The following is a 17322-nucleotide window of genomic DNA, read 5'->3' on the forward strand; positions in this document are numbered from 1 at the left end:
GCCAAGGTTCCCACGCCCGTCACACCTGAGCTCTACATTCATTACTTGTATAATTGGATTTTCTTACATTTTCATTATACATATAATGTATCTGGGGTAAATATAATCCTTTCCATCTCTAGAATTTCTGAAAAATAAATGTGCCAACTGTTGCATAAAATGTATCTTGCAGTGGATTACCGCAAATCGCGTATTGTCGGGCTACAACACAGTGTGCCTTGATATTGCAAATCTATAAATTATAACTAAATAAACCCCCAAGCAATTGGACATATGGATTGGTTGAGTGAGTAGTGATTTGGCTGAGGCATTTGCATTGGTAGATCACACCGTACGAAACGTGATCGCAACCATTTGACCAGAGAGCCTAAAGTGCTAGCCAGTTATGGGAGCTCCCAGCCGTAGAAAAACAATTCAATTGTCAACTTATTTTAAATCAATACAGAGTTAACATGTTAATTAATGCAGGTAAAACCAAGTACATGTTATTTACCAAATCATTAAAAAAAATCTGATTTATGCATACGTACTTTGGATGGTGTCCTCGTTGATCGTGTCGCCACCTATACATATCTGGGCATCTGGATTGACAAAAAGCTATCTTTCAAAAAGCATGTTGTTGAGTTAGTTAAGAAATTAAGAATTCAAATGGGCTTCTATAGGAACTGGTCTTGTCTTTTTTTAAATAGCTGAAAACAAATCATTCAGTCAAGATTCCGATTATTGACTATGGCAGTATCGTCTATATGAATGCAGCTGCCACTGTATTGAAGTCATTGAATGCAGTTTATCATAGCAAATTGTGCTTTATTACGGGTGATAGGTTCAGTACACATCATTGCATTTTGTATCAGAATGTGCGCTGACCCTCAAAGTCTTGTAGATTGATGCATTGCACTCTTTTTGTCTAAACTCTTTTGCATAAACTTCCACCATACCTTACCTTGTTAACCTATAGATGTATGGGCTACTGGACCTGGGCTCAGGGATGGTTAAGTCTGGAGATCTGTTCCATAGTTGGCTAGATCTTTTTTTTACACCGTACATGTGGATTGATCTACAATGCACTTAAAGATTTGAGGAATTTTTGCCTCTAGGTTGTTAGGGGACTTATTTACAGAAGATTGTGTCTTTTTTTTATGATTGTGTTTTGCTTTTCGTGTATTGTTTTGTATAATAACTTGTATTTTAACCTTTCCGGGAAGGTGGTTCCGCTAGCGGAACACCTGGCCTACAGCCAGTGAAATTGCAGGGCACAAAATTCAAACAACAAATCTCATAATTAAATTCCTCAAACATACAAGAATTATACACCATTTTAAAGATAAAGTTATTGTTAATCAAACCACAGTGTCCGATTTCAAAAAGGCTTTATGGCGAAAGCACACCATGCGATTATGTTAGGACAGCGCCTATCCACAAAAAACCATACAGACATTTTCCAGCCAAGGAGAGGTGTCACAAAAGTCAGAAATAGCATTACAATTAATCACTAACCTTTGATGATCTGCATCTGGTGGCACTCCCAGGACTCCATGTTACACAATAAATGTGTTTTGTTCGATAAAGTTAATCTTTATGTCCAAAAACCTCATTTGAAATTGGCGCGTTATGTTCAGAAATGCATTGTCTCAAACAAACATCCGGTGAAATTGCAGAGAGCCATATCAAATTACAGAAATACTCATCATAAACATTGATGAAAGATACAAGTGTTATACATAGGATTAAAGAAACGTCTTGTTAATCCAGCCGCTGTGTCCGATTTCAAAAAAGGCTTTACGGCGAAAGCACACCATGCGATTATGTTAGGTCAGCGCCTAGCCACAAAAAACCATACAGCCATTTTCCAGCCAAGGAGAGGTGTCACAAAAGTCAGAAATAGCATTAAAATGAATCACTTACCTTTGATCTTCATCTGTTGGCACTCCCAGGTCTCCATGTTAGACAATAAATGTTTGTTTTGTTCGATAAAGTTAATCTTTATGTCCAAATACCTCCTTTTGTTAGAGTTCGTAGAAACATGTCAAACGATGTTTCTAATCAATCCATAGGGTGTTTTTATCATAAATATTCAAGAATGTTTCAACCGGACAATACTGTTTTCATTAGAAAGGAAAGGGAACGGAGCTTGCGCTCACGGCCATGCGCGATAAACAACTCATGCCTTTCAGCTGAGCCACTTACTCTGAGTGGTCTTATTCGCTCCCCTTTCACAATAGAAGCCTGAAACAACTTCTAAAGACTGTTGACATCTACTGGAAGCCTTAGGAAGTGCAATCTGACCCCACAGACACTGGATATTCGATAGGCATTCACTTGAAAACTACAAACCTCAGAATTGCCACTTCCTGGTTGGATTTTTCTCTGGTTTTTGCCTGCCATATGAGTTCTGTTATACTCACAGACATTATTTTAACAGTGTTGGAAACTTTAGAGTGTTTTCTATCCAAATCCACTAATTATATGCATATTCTAGCTTCTGGGCCTGAGTAACAGGCAGTTTACTCTGGGCACGCTTTTCATCCAGACTTCCCAATGCTGCCCCCTATCCCAAAGAGGTTTTAATGTGTATATGAATGTGTAGTTTAATGTGTTTATTGTATTTTGATGTGTATTCAGGTGCTATACAGGGCTCATCTGGAAGAAAGACCTTGGTGTCAGAATTGAATCCCTGTCGAAATAAAGGTTAAATAAAATCATTTAAAAAATCATGTGCATTCCAGTTTGAGGTTTTTGGACTAAGACTGCAGGATACTATGGAAAGGCTAATGGTATCAGTCAAAACAGGGCAGAATCGGACGGGCCGTAGGGCAGTTTGAGCAAATGCCACTTGTGCTGGTCCATCTTTAGCAATGTTGGCCTGTCTAAATTGGGGTTTCTGCACAGAATTATCAATAATTGGCTAATAATGGGGGCCTTGAGGAACAATGGGCCAGTGTGGGGGGCCTCAAATAGAAAAAAGTGGTCTGGGGTGTTAGAAATGCTCTGACTGGTTTCTGGACCCAGTCCTTTCCTGCGGCAGGGTAGACAAGCCCAATATCCTCAGGCATAAACCCTCAAACATTCTACTGTAGGTGCATACAGCTTCTCCTATTACAGATAAGCCATTAATCTAAAATTCAATTTTAACTGTTTACCTTCCAACTGTTTACTTTCAACTAGTTACCATCTACCTTTTCTAAGAAAGTAGAGTGCTTTCTGGTACTTACTTTGAATAATTCATCACAATTGGTAACTACCTGGAAATGGCTTGGTCCGGCATATTGCTTACATCCATCCAATTCTTTCAGATCTGCTCGATGTGTCTGGGCTTAGGGGTTGATCAGGGTGCACAAACACACACGCACACACTGATTGTAGTCTCAACTGTAATCTACTGCATACAGCTTCAGCAGCAATGAAAATGTATAGATAGCCGAAAGGTCTTGCACTCCCCTCTCTCAGTCCTCTTTCAGTCTCTCTAATACGCTCATCTCCAACAGACTAGTAAACCCTTATCACTGGCTGCTAAACACCAAAACATTTTCCAAAACCCCAAGAGGATCAGATAAGAGTCGGATAGCTATTCCCTGGCCCCGGCACCAATTACCCATGACAGCCAGTGCAGCTTATATTCACCCAAATACAGCTGGAAGAAAACAAACCCTTATTTGTTGGTTTGCACAGTAACCATGTCTGTCTCCCAAATGGCATCCTATTCCCTATATAGTGCACTACTTTTGACCAGGACACATAGGGCTCTGGTCAAAAGTAGTGCTCTATGTAGGTGATAGGGTGCCATATTGGAACACAGCTGTGAGACTCTAAACGTTTTTGGCCATAGTAGTCGAATCTTCTCTATAGTCCTTTTCACACGGGACTAGTATTTCTCTCTCTCTCAAATCAAAACACATTTTATTTGTCACATGCGCCGAATACAACAGGTGTAGACCTTACCCTAAAATACTTCTTACAAGTCCTTAACCAACAACGCAGTATTAAGAAAATAGAGTTAAGAAAATATTGACTAAATAAAGTAACTTTTAAGTAACACAATAAGATATCAATAATAAGGCTATGAACAGTGGGTACTGGTACCGTGTCAATAAGTGGGGGTACAGGTTAGTCGAGGTAACTTGTACATGTATGCATAGACAATAAACAGCAAATAGCAGCAGTGTAAAAACAAATGCAAATAGTCTGGGTGGCCATTTTATTTGTTGTTCAACATTCTCATGGCTTGGAGGTAGAAGCTCTTAAGGAGCCTTTTGTACCTAGACCTGGCACTCCGGTACAGCTCACCGTGTGGTAGCAGAGAGAAAAGTCCATACCAGGAGGTGATGCAACCCGTCAGGATGCTCTTGATGAGGATCTGGGGACTCATGACAAATCTTTTCAGTCTCCTAAGGGCGAAAGGCATTGTTGTGCCCTCTTCACGACTTTCTTGGTGTCTTTCAACCATGAGTTTGTTGGTGATGCGGACAGCAAGGAACTTGAAACTCTCGACCCGCTCCACTACAGCCTCATCAATTTGAATGGGGGCATGCTCGGTCCTTCTTTTCCTGTAGTTCACGATCATCTGCATTGTCTTGTTCACGTTGAGGAAGAGGTTGTTGTCCTTGCACTACAAGGTCAGGTCTCTGACCTCCTCCCTATAGGCTGTCTCATCATTGTCGGTGATCAGGCCTACCACTGTTGCATCAGCAAACTTAATGATGGTGTTGGAGTCGTGCCTGGCCGTGCAGTCATGAGTGAACAGGGAATACAGGAGGGGACTGAGAATGTATCCCTGAGGGGCACCCGTGTTGAGGATCAGCGCGTCGGATGTTTTACATACCCTTACCACCTGGGGACAGCCCGTCAGGAAGTCCAGGATCCAGTTGCAGAGGGAGGTGTTTAGTCCCAGGGTCCTTAGCTTAGTGATGAGCTTTGAGGGCACTATGATGTTGAACGCTGAGCTGTAGTCAATGAATAGCATTCTCACATATGTGTTCCTTTTGTCAAAGTGGGAAAGGGCAGTGTGGAGTGCAACAGAATTTGCATCATCTGTGGATCTGTTGGTGCGCTATGCAAATTGGAGTGGGTCTAGGGATTCTGGGATAATGGTGTTGATGTGAACCATTACCAGCCTTTCAAAGCATTTCATGGCAACAGACGTGAGTGCTATGGGTCGGTAGTCATTTAGCCTATCCTCCCGGCCGGCTCGGTCCTCCCCTCCTGCTTCGTGGCTTGACGACTCATTGCGAGCTCACAAAACAGGGCTCCGGGCAGCCGAGCGGAAATGGAGGAAAACTAGCCGACCTGCGGACCTGGCATCTTTTCACTCCCTCCTCTCTACATTTTCTTCCTCTGTTTCTGCTGCTAAAGCCACTTTCTACCACTCTAAATTCCAAGCATCTGCCTCTAACCCTAGGAAGCTCTTTGCCACCTTCTCCTCCCTCCTGAATCCTCCTCCCCCTCCCCCCTCTCCTCCCTCTCTGCGGATGACTTTGTCAACCATTTTGAAAAGAAGGTTGACGACATTTGATCCTCGTTTGTTAACCTCTACGGGCTAGGGGGCAGCATTGAGAATTTTGGAAAAAATATGTGCCCATTTTTAACTGCCTCCTACACCAACTCAGAAGCTAGAATATGCATATTATTGTTCAGGTTTGGATAGAAAACACCCTAAAGTTTCTAAAACTGTTTGAATGGTGTCTGTGAGTATAACAGAACTCCTATGGCAGGCAAAAACCTGAGGTTTCATGCAGGAAGTACCCTGTCTGACAAGGTGTTGTTGTTCTTGCTTCTGTTTATTGAAGAGTCAGGATCTTAGCTGTAACGTGACAATTCCAAGGGCTCCAATAGGCTCTCAGAACCCGGGAAAAACCTGAACGATGACGAGGCAGCCTCAGGCTGAAACACATTATCTCCTTTTCCAAGTGTCCCATCAGGTGACAATAGAATTAGGCGCGTGCGCGATTCGCCCCCGTGGAGTAATTTAATTCGACTGTTTAGCTAATTGCAGATTCCCGGTCGGAATATTATCGCTTTTCTACGAGATAAATTGCATAAAAATTGATTTTAAACAGCGGTTGACATGCTTCGAAGTACGGTAATGGAATATTTAGAATTTTTTTGTCACATTCTGCGCCATGCGCACGACCGTGATTTACCATTGGGATAGTGTCTAGAACGCACGAACAAAACGTCGCTGATGGAACATAACGATGGATTGTTTGGGACCAAACCTACATTTGTTATTGAAGTAGAAGTCCTGGGAGTGCATTCTGACGAAGAACAGGAAAGGTAAGACCATTTTTCTTATAGGAAATGTGATTTTGGTGAAGGCTGAACTGGGTGGGTGTCTAAATAGCTAGCCCGTGATGGCTGGGCTATGTACTTAGAATATTGCAAAATGTGCTTCATCCGAAAAGCTATTTTAAAATCGGACATATCGAGTGCATAGAGGAGTAATGTATCTATAATTCTTAAAATAATTGTTATGCTTTTTGTGAACGTTTATCGTGAGTAATTTAGCAAATTGTTAGTAAATTCCCCGGAAGTTTGCGGGGGGTATGCTTTTTCTGAACGTCACATGCTAATGTAAAAAGCTGGTTTTTGATATAAATATGAACTTGATTGAACAGACATGCATGTATTGTATAACATAATGTCCTAGGTGTGTCATCTGATGAAGATCATAAAAGGTTAGTGCTGCATTTAGCTGTGGTTTGGGTTTTTGTGACATTATATGCTAGCTTGAAAAATGGGTGTCTGATTATTTCTGGCTGGGCACTCTCCTGACATAATCTAATGTTTTGCTTTCGTTGTAAAGCCTTTTTGAAATCGGACAGTGTGGTTAGATTAACGAGAGTCTTGTCTTTAAATAGCTGTAAAATAGTCATATGTTTGAGAAATTGAAGTAATAGTATTTCAAACGTTTTAAAAATCGCGCCACTGGATTCAACTGGCTGTTACGTAGGTGGGACGAATTCGTCCCGCCGGTCCCATAGAGGTTAAGTCAAACGACACCGCTAGTCCTGCTCACGTTGCTTAACCCTATGCTTTGACCTCTTTCTCCCCTGTCTCTCCAGATGAAATCTCGCGACTTGTGACGGCCGGCCGCCCAACAACCTGCCCGCTTGACCCTATCCCCTCCTCTCTTCTCCAGACCATTTCCGGAGACCTTCTCCTCTACCTCACCTCGCTCATCAACTCATCCTTGACCGCTGGCTACGTCCCTTCCGTCTTCAAGAGAGCGAGAGTTGCACCCCTTCTCAAAAAACCTACACTAGATCCCTCTGATGTCAACAACTACAGACCAGTATCCCTTCTTTCTTTTCTCTCCAAAACTCTTGAGCATGCCGTCCTTGGCCAACTCTCTTGCTATCTCTCTCAGAATGACCTTCTTGATCCAAATCAGTCAGGTTTCAAGACTGGGCATTCAACTGAGACTGCTCTTCTCTGTGTCACGGAGGCTCTCCGCACTGCTAAAGCTAACTCTCTCTCCTCTGCTCTCATCCTTCTAGACCTATCTGCTGCCTTTGATACTGTGAACGATCAGATCCTCCTCTCCACCCTCTCCGAGTTGGCATCTCCGGCGCGGCTCACTCTTGGATTGCGTCCTACCTGACAGGTCGCTCCTACCAGGTGGCGTGGCGAGAATTCGTCTCCGCACCACGTGCTCTCACCACTGGTGTCCCCCAGGGCTCAGTTCTAGGCCCTCTCCTATTCTCGCTATACACCAAGTCACTTGGCTCTGTCATATCCTCACATGGTCTCTCCTATCATTGCTATGCAGACGACACACAATTAATCTTCTCCTTTCCCCCTTCTGATAACCAGGTGGCGAATCGCATCTCTGCATGTCTGGCAGACATATCAGTGTGGATGACGGATCACCACCTCAAGCTGAACCTCGACAAGACGGAGCTGCTCTTCCTCCCGGGGAAGGACTGCCCATTCCATGATCTCACCATCACAGTTGACAACTCCATTGTGTCCTCCTCCCAGAGTGCTAAGAACCTTGGCGTGACCCTGGACAACACCCTGTCGTTCTCTGCTAACATCAAGGCAGTGACCCGATCCTGTAGGTTCATGCTCTATAACATTCACAGAGTACGACACTGCCTTACACAGGAAGCGGTGCAGGTCCTAATCCAGGCACTTGTCATCTCCCGTCTGGATTACTGCAACTCGCTGCTGGCGGGGCTCCCTGCCTGTGCCATTAAACCCCTACAACTCATCCAGAACGCCGCAGCCCATCTGGTGTTCAACCTTCCCAAGTTCTCTCACGTCACCCCGCTCCTCCGCACACTCCAGTGGCTTCCAGTTGAAGCTCGCATCTGCTACAAGAACATGGTGCTTGCCTACGGAGCTGTGAGGGGAACGGCACCTCCGAACCTTCAGGCTCTGATCAGTCCCTACACCCAAAGAAGGGCACTGCGTTCATCCACCTCTGGCCTGCTTGCCTCCCTACCTCTGCGGAAGCACAGTTCCCGCTCAGCCCAGTCAAAACTGTTCGCTGCTCTGGCACCCCAATGGTGGAACAAGCTCCCTCACAATGCCAGGACAGCGGAGTAAATCACCACCTTCCGGAGACACCTGAAACCCCACCTCTTTAAGGAATACCTGGGATAGGATAAAGTAATCCTTCTAAACCCCCCCCCCTCCCCCCAAAAATATATAGATGTACTATTGTAAAGTGGTTGTTTCACTGGATATCATAAGGTGAATGCACCAATTTGTAAGTCGCTCTGGATAAGAGTGTCTGCTAAATGACGTAAATGTAAATGTAAATGTAATTTAGGCAGGTTACCTTAGTGTTCTTGGGCACAGGGATTATAGTGGTCTGCTTGAAACATATTGGTATTAGACTCAGACAGGGAGAGGTTGAAAATGTCATTGAAGACACTTGCCTGTTGGTCAGCGCATGTTTGTAGTACTTGTCCTGGTAATCCGTCTGTCCTTGCGGCCTTGTGAATGTTGACCTGTTTAAAGGTCTTACTCACATCGGCTGCAGAGAGCATGAACACATAGTCGTCCGGAACAGCTGATACTCTCATGCATGTTTCAGTGTTACTTGCCTCAAAGCGAGCATAGAAGTTATTTAGCTCATCTGGTAGGCTCGTGACACTCAGCTGTGCTTCCCTTTGTTTTCCGTAATAGTTTGCAAGCCCTGCCTCATCCAACGAGCGTTGGAGCCGGTGTAGTACGATTCAATCTTAGTCCTGTATTGACTCTTTGCCGGTTTGATGGTTTGTTAGATGGTTCGTCTGATAAGCTTCCGGGTTAGAGTCCCGCTCCTTGAAAGCGGCAGCTCTACCCTTTAGCTCAGTGCGAATGTTGCCTGTAATCCATGGCTTCTATTTGGTGTATGTATGTACAGTCACTTTGGGAACGACGTCCTCGATGCACTTATTGATAAAGCCAGTGACTGATGTGGTGTACTCCTCAATGCCATCGGAAGAATCCCGGAACATATTCCAGTCTATGCTAGCAAAATAGTTCTGTAGTTTAGCATCTGCTTCATCTGACCACCTTTTATATAGACCGAGTCACTGGTGCCTCTGGCTGAAATTTGTGCTTGTCAGCAGAAATCAGGAGGATAGAGTTATGGTCAGATTCTCCAAATGGAGGGCAAGGGAGAGCTTTGTACGTGTCTCTGTGTCTGGAGTAAAGGTGGTCTAGAATCTTTTTCCCCTCTGGTTGCACATTTAACATGCTGATAGAAATTAGGTTAAACTCATTTAAGTTTCCCTTCATTAAAGTCCCCGGCCACTAGGAGCGCCGTCTCTGGATGAGCGTTTTCCTGTTTGCTTATGGCGGAATATGGTTAATTGAGTGCGGTTTTAGTGCCAGCCTCAGTCTGTGGTGGTATGTAGACAGCTACGAAAAATACAGATGAAAACTCTCTAGGTAGATAGTGTGGTCTACAGCTTATCATGAGATACTCTCCCTGAGGTGAGCAAATCCTTGAGACTTCCTTAGATATCGTGCACCAGCTATTGTTTACAAATATGCATTGGACCCTGCCCCGTGTCTTACCAGAGGCTGCTGTTCTGTCTTGCCGATCATGTATAACCCGCCAACTGTATGTTCTTAATGTCGTCATTCAGCCACGACTCTGTGAAATATAAGATATTACAGTTTTCAATGTCCCGTTGGTAGGATATACGTGCTTTCAGTTCGTCCCATTTATTTTCCAGCTATTGAACGTTAGCTAGCAGAACGGATGCAAGGGTAGATTAGCTACTTGTCGCCTGATCCTCACAAGGAATCCTTATCTCTTTCCGCGAAACCTACGTTTTCTATTCCAGACAATCATGGGGATCTGGGCTGGTTTGGGTGTCTGTGGTAATATCCCTCACGTCTGACTCATTGAAGAATAACTTCTCGTCCAATTGAAGAACTTCTCGTACCAATGTCCAGAAGCTCTTTTCGGTCATAAGAGACGGTAGCAGCAACATTGTGTACAAAACAAGTTACGAACAACGCAAAAAACCAAAACAAAATAGCATGGTTGGTTAAGAGACAATAAGACGGCAACCCTCCCCTCTGGCGCCATCTTCAATGTTCTGTCCTACTGAATTGGAGTGGGTCTAGCGTTTCCAGGATGATGGTGTTGTGAGCCATGATCAGCCTTTCAAAGCACTTCATGGCTACCGGCGTGAGTACTACAGCGTGGTAGTCATTTAAATAGTCTCTGTGCCAAAGACAGCAAAGGTAACCTATGGTGGTCTGCTTGAAAGATGTAGGTATTACAGACTGTTAGGGAGAGGTTGAAAATGTCAGTGAATACACCTGCCAATTGATCGGCGCATGCTCTGAATACACATACTGGTAATCCGTCTGTCCCCGCAGTCTTGTGAATGTTGGCTTGTTTAACCTGTTTGGGATAGGGGGCAGTATTTTCACGGCCAGATAAAAAACGTACCCGATTTAATCTGGTTACTACTCCTGCCCAGAAACTAGAAAATGCATAGAATTAGTAGATTTGGATAGAAAATACTCTACAGTTTCTAAAACCGTTTGAATGGTGTCTGTGAGTATAACAGAACTCATATGGCAGGCCAAAACCTGAGAAGATTCCATACAGGAAGTCCCCTGTCTGACAATTTGTTTTCCTTCTGTTGCATCTCTATCGAAAATACAGCATCTGTGCTGTAACGTGACATTTTCTAAGGCTTCCATTGGGTCTCAGAAGGCGCCAGAAAGTGGAATGAGGTGTCTGCTGTCTCTGGGCGAAGAACAGCAGGAGATTTTGTTACTGGTCAGCCTGGGAACAGTGACACTGGAGATGCGTGTCCACGAGACTACTCCATTTTTTTCTTTCAGCCTTTTCTTTCACCCGGTCGGAATATTATCGCTATTTTACGATAAAAATAGCATAACATTTATTTTAAACAGCGTTTGACATGCTTCGAAGTATGGTAATGGAATATTTTGAATTTTTTTGTCACGAAATGCGCTCGCGCGTCACCCTTCGGATTGTGACCTGAACGCACAAACAAAACGGAGCTATTTCAATATAACTATGGATTGTTTGGAACCAAAACAGCATTTGTTGTTGAAGTAGAAGTCCTGGGAGTGCATTCTGACGAAGAACAGCAAAGGTTATCCAATTTTTCTAATAGAAATTCTGAGTTTAGGTTGTCCCAAACATGGTGGGTGTCAAATTAGCTAGCCTGTGATGGCCGAGCTATCTACTCAGAATATTGCAAAATGTGCTTTCGCCAAAAAGCTATTTTAATATCTAACACCGCGATTGCATAAAGGAGTTCTGTATCTATAATTCTTAAATTAATTGTTATGTATTTTGTGAACGTTTATCGTGAGTAATTAAGTAAATTCACCGGAAGTTTGCGGTGGGTATGCTAGTTCTGAACATCACATGCTAATGTAAAAAGCTGGTTTTTGATATAAATATGAACTTGATTGAACAAAACATGCATGTATTGTATAACATAATGTCATCTGTGTCATCTGATGAAGATCATCAAAGGTTAGTGCTGCATTTAGCTGTGGTTTTGGTTTTTGTGACATATATGCTTGCTTTGAAAATGGCTGTGTGATTATTTTTGGCAGGGTACTCTCCTGACATAATCGAATGTTTTGCTATCGCTGTAAAGCCTTTTTGAAATCGGACAATGTGGTTAGATTAACGAGAGTCTTGTCTTTAAAATGGTGTAAAAGTCATATGTTTGAGAAATTGAAGTTGTAGCATTTTTAAGGTATTTGTATTTCGCGCCATGCTCTACCATTGGATAGCGGAACGTCTGTCCCTAAAAGGTTAAAGGCCTGGGCAGCTCTCGGCTGGATTTCCCTTTGTAATCTGTAATAGTTTGCAAATCTTGCCACATCCGACGAGCATCAGAGCTGGTGTAATAGGAATCAATCTTAGTCCTGTATTGACACTTTGCCTGTTTGACGGTTCATCAAAGGGCATAGCAGGATTTGTTATAAGAGTCCTGATTAGTGTCCCGCTCCTTAACCCTCCCATTGTCCTGGGGTCAAAATGACCCCGGCCCTTGTTATGGACCCTCCCGCTGTCCTCGGGTCATTGTGACCCCCCCGCGCCACTGTGCTGAACTGCACCGTAGACTGACTGGAGTAGTACACGGGTGAACTGGTGCCTTTATCCCTCCCGCTGTCCTGGGGCCATTGTGACCCGCCCTTGTGCTCGACCCTCCTGCTGTCCTCGGGTCATTGTGACCCCAGGCCGCTGTGTCGAACCTGTGGTAGACTGACTGGAGTAGTACACAATTGAACGGGTGCCTTTATTTGTGTACCCATGTGTAAGCTGTAGGAAAGAAAAGGGTAGCAATGGTCATGGGTACATGTCCGTACACGTCCAGACACGTGGATGAGTGAACCCAATGGCCTGGGGGATATTATTGAACTTGAAAATGGCGCGCCCCATCCTAGACTGACCCGCAGGGGTAAACAAGTGAATTATGTCCAGACATGGCCATGTATGTGGAGCCCTGCTGATACATGTGGCGCCCTGCTATCGTAGATTGACCGCGAGGGGTAAACAAGTGAATTACATGTCCGTACATGTCCAGACATGTCCATGTATGTGGAGCCCTGCTGTCGTAGACTGACCCCAGGGGTAACATATATGTGGCACCCTGTTATTCTAGACTGACCCCCAGGGGTAAACAAGTAAATTACACCCCGTACATGTCCAGTGACCCCCGGGGTAAACAAGTGAATTACACGTCCGTACATGTCCACACATGTGGATCGGTGAACCGAATGGCCTCGGGGATATTATTCAACCTGAGAAATAGCGTGGCCTGTTGTCCTAGACTGACCCCCGGTGTAAACAAGTACACCTATGTACATGTCCAGACATGTAGAGCCCTGCTGTCGTAGACTGACCCCGAGGGGTAAACAAGACCCGCGAGACGTGCCTCGGACAAACTGGCAGCCATACGAGATGTCTGGGACGAGTGGGTCGCGCGGCTGCCGCTCCTCTACAACCCAGGGCCTGACGTGACAGTGGATGAGCAACTGGTTCCATTCAGAGTTAGTGTATCTAGCTAGCTAGCTAGCTATGTCTAGCTATGTCAAAGCTGTTCACAGGGCTACATCTCGTGAGCAACCTGAGGAGCCAGCTGTCCCAGGCACTGCCCCAGCAGGGGCGAGTAAGAGGAAAAGGTGTCAGATATGCCCACCGAAGAAGGACTCTAAGACACATACTGTGTGCTGCAGGTGTAAGAAATATATCTGCAAAGGCTGTGCACATGCATACTGCCACACCTGTGCTCATTGGGGGTTTAGTCAAGGCGGGTCAAACTGACCCGGAGAACACGGGGTGTAAACGGGAGGGTTAAAAGCGGCAGTTCTAGCCTTTAGCTTGGTGTGGATGTTGCCTGTATTCCATGGCTTCTGGTTGGGATATGTACGTACGGTCACTGTGAGGACGACGTCGTCAATGCACTTATTGATGAAGCCGGTGACAGAGGTGGTATACTCCTCAATGCCATTGGATGAATCCCGGAACAAATTCCAGTGTGTGCTAACAAAACAGTCCTGTAGCATCCACGTCACCTGACCACTTCTGTATTGAGCGAGTCACTGGTACTTCCTCCTTTAGTTTTTACTTGTAGCAGGAATCAGGAGGATATAATTATGGTCAGAGTTTTCAATTGAAGGGCGAGGGAGAGCTTTGTACGCGTCTCTGTGTGTGGTTGCATATGTGACATGCTTGTAGAAATGAGGTAAAACAGATTTAAGTTTGCCTGCATTAAAGTCCCCGTCCACTAGGATCACTGCTTCTGCATGTGCATTCTCTTGTTTGCTCATGGCCTTACACAGCTCGTTGAGTGCGGTCTTAGTTCCAGCATTGGTTTGTGGTGGTAAATAGATGGCTACGAATAATATAGATGAAAACTCTCTTGGTCTACAGCTTATCATGAGGTGCTCTACCTCAGGCGAGCAATACTTCGAGACTAGCTTAATATTCGACATTGGTGCACCAGCTGTTATTGACAAATAGACATTCACCCCCACCCCTCGTCTTACCTGACGTAGCTGTTCTGTCCTGCCGATGCACGGAAAACCCGGCCAACTGTATATTATTAGTGTCGTCGTTCACCCACGACTCTGTGAAACATATATTACAGTATTTAACCTCTACGGGCTAGGGGGCAGCATTGAGAATTTTGGAAAAAATATGTGCCCATTTGTAACTGCCTCCTACACCAACTCAGAAGCTAGAATAAGCATATTATTGTTCAGGTTTGGATAGAAAACACCCTAAAGTTTCTAAAACTGTTTGAATGGTGTCTGTGAGTATAACAGAACTCCTATGGCAGGCAAAAACCTGACAAGGTTTCATGCAGGAAGTGGCCTGTCTGACAAGGAGTCGTATTTCTTGTCTCTGTTTATTGAAGAGTAAGGATCTTAGCTGTAACGTGACAATTCCTAGGGCTCCAATAGGCTCTCAGAACCCGGGAAAAACCTGAACGATGACGAGGCAGCCTCAGGCTGAAACACATTATCGCCTTTTCCAAGTGTAGCATCAGTGGACAATAGAATTAGGCGTGTGCGCGATTCGACCCCGTGGAGTATTTTCCTTCGGCTGTTTAGCTCATTGCAGATTCCCGGTCGGAATATTATCGCTTTTCTACAAGATAAATTGCATAAAAATTGATTTTAAACAGCGGTTGACATGCTTCGAAGTACGGTAATGGAATATTTAGAAATTTTTTGTCACGTTCTGCGCCATGCGCACGACCGTGATTTAGCATTCTGATAGTGTCTAGAACGCACGAACAAAACGCCGCTGTTGGGATATAACGATGGATTATTTGGGACCAAACCTACATTTGTTATTGAAGTAGAAGTCCTGGGAAAGGTAAGACCATTTTTCTTATAGGAAATATGATTTTGATGAAGGCTAAACTTGCCGGGTGTCTAAATAGCTAGCCCGTGATGGCTGGGCTATGTACTTAGAATATTGCAAAATGTACTTAATCCGAAAAGCTATTTTAAAATCGGACATATCGAGTGCATAGAGGAGTAATGTATCTATAATTCTTAAAATAATTGTTATGCTTTTTGTGAACGTTTATCGTGAGTAATTTAGCAAATTGTTAGTAAATTCCCCGGAAGTTTGCGGGGGTATGCTTTTTCTGAACGTCACATGCTAATGTAAAAAGCTGGTTTTTGATATAAATATGAACTTGATTGAACAGACATGCATGTATTGTATAACATAATGTCCTAGGTGTGTCATCTGATGAAGATCATAAAAGGTTAGTGCTGCATTTAGCTGTGGTTTGGGTTTTTGTGACATTATATGCTAGCTTGAAAAATGGGTGTCTGATTATTTTTGGCTGGGCACTCTCCTGACATAATCTAATGTTTTGCTTTCGTTGTAAAGCCTTTTTGAAATCGGACAGTGTGGTTAGATTAACGAGAGTCTTGTCTTTAAATAGCTGTAAAATAGTCATATGTTTGAGAAATTGAAGTAATAGTATTTCAAACGTTTTAAAAATCGCGCCACTGGATTCAACTGGCTGTTACGTAGGTGGGACGAATTCGTCCCGCCGGTCCCATAGAGGTTAATGTCCCGTTGGTAGGATAGTCTGGAACGGAGATCATTCAGTTTATTCTCCAGTGATTGCACGTTTGCCACTAGAACGGATGGTAGAGGCGGGTTACCCATTCGTCAATGAGGAGCAGGAGGAGCACTGCCAGAGCCCTGCAAAATTACCTCCAGCAGGCCACAAATGTGCTTGTGTCTGCTCAAATGGTCAGAAACAGGCTCCATGAGGGTGGTATGAGGGCCCGACGTCCACAGGTGGGGGTTGTGCTTACAGACCAAAACCGTGCAGGACGTTTGGCATTTGCCAGAGAACACCAAGATTGGCAAATTCGCCACTGGCGCCCTGTGCTCTTCACAGATGAAATCAGGTTCCCACTGAGCACGTGACAGACGTGACAGAGTCTGGAGACGCCGTGGAGAACGTTCTGCTGCCTGCAACATCCTCCAGCATGACCGGTTTGGCGGTGGGTCAGTCATGGTGTGGGGTGGCATTTCTTTGGGGGGCCGCACAGCCCTCCATGTGCTTGCCAGAGGTAGCCTGACTGCCATTAGGTACCGAGATGAGATCCTCAGACCCCTTGTGAGACCATATGCTGGTGCGGTTGGCCCTGGGTTCCTCCTAATGCAAGACAATGCTAGACCTCATGTGGCTGGCGTGTGTCAGCAGTTCCTGCAAGAGGAAGGCATTGATGCTATGGACTGGCCCGCCCGTTCCCCAGACCTGAATCCAATTGAGCACATCTGGGACATCATGTCTCGCTCCATCCACCAACGCCACGTTGCACCACAGACTGTCCAGGAGTTGGCGGATGCTTTAGTCCAGGTCTGGGAGGAGATCCCTCAGGAGACCATCCGCCAACTCATCAGGACCATGCCCAAGCGTTGTAGGGAGGTCATACAGGCATGTGGAGGCCACACACACTACTGAGCCTCATTTTGACTTGTTTTAAGGACATTACATCAAAGTTGGATCAGCCTGTAGTGTGGTTTTCCACTTTAATTTTGAGTGTGACTCCAAATCCAGACCTCCATGGGTTGATAAATTGGATTTCCATTGATTATTTTTGTGTGATTTTGTTGTCTGGACATTCAACTATGTAAAGAAAAAAGTATTTAATAAGATTATTTATTTCATTCAGATCTAGGATGTGTTGTTTAAGTGTTCCCTTTATTTTTTTGAGCAGTGTACATCCACAGGTATACCTCCAATTGACTCAAATGATGTCAATTACGTCTGAAATACTAACTCTACCTTATGGACCCTGGCTACATCCAAACTGGCACTCTATTCTGTTTAT

At 44.4% G+C, this 17322-nt stretch overlaps 1 protein-coding gene across 1 annotated transcript in view; it reads right to left on the minus strand.

Moving 5' to 3' along the window:
- LOC115167609 (protein kinase C-binding protein NELL1-like) overlaps positions 1-17322 on the minus strand; it is a 500899-nt gene that overhangs the window by 132885 nt on the left and 350692 nt on the right. The window lies entirely within an intron of this gene.

The sequence above is a fragment of the Salmo trutta genome, chromosome 29 (assembly GCF_901001165.1).
Source record: "Salmo trutta chromosome 29, fSalTru1.1, whole genome shotgun sequence".
Taxonomy (NCBI): domain Eukaryota; kingdom Metazoa; phylum Chordata; class Actinopteri; order Salmoniformes; family Salmonidae; genus Salmo; species Salmo trutta.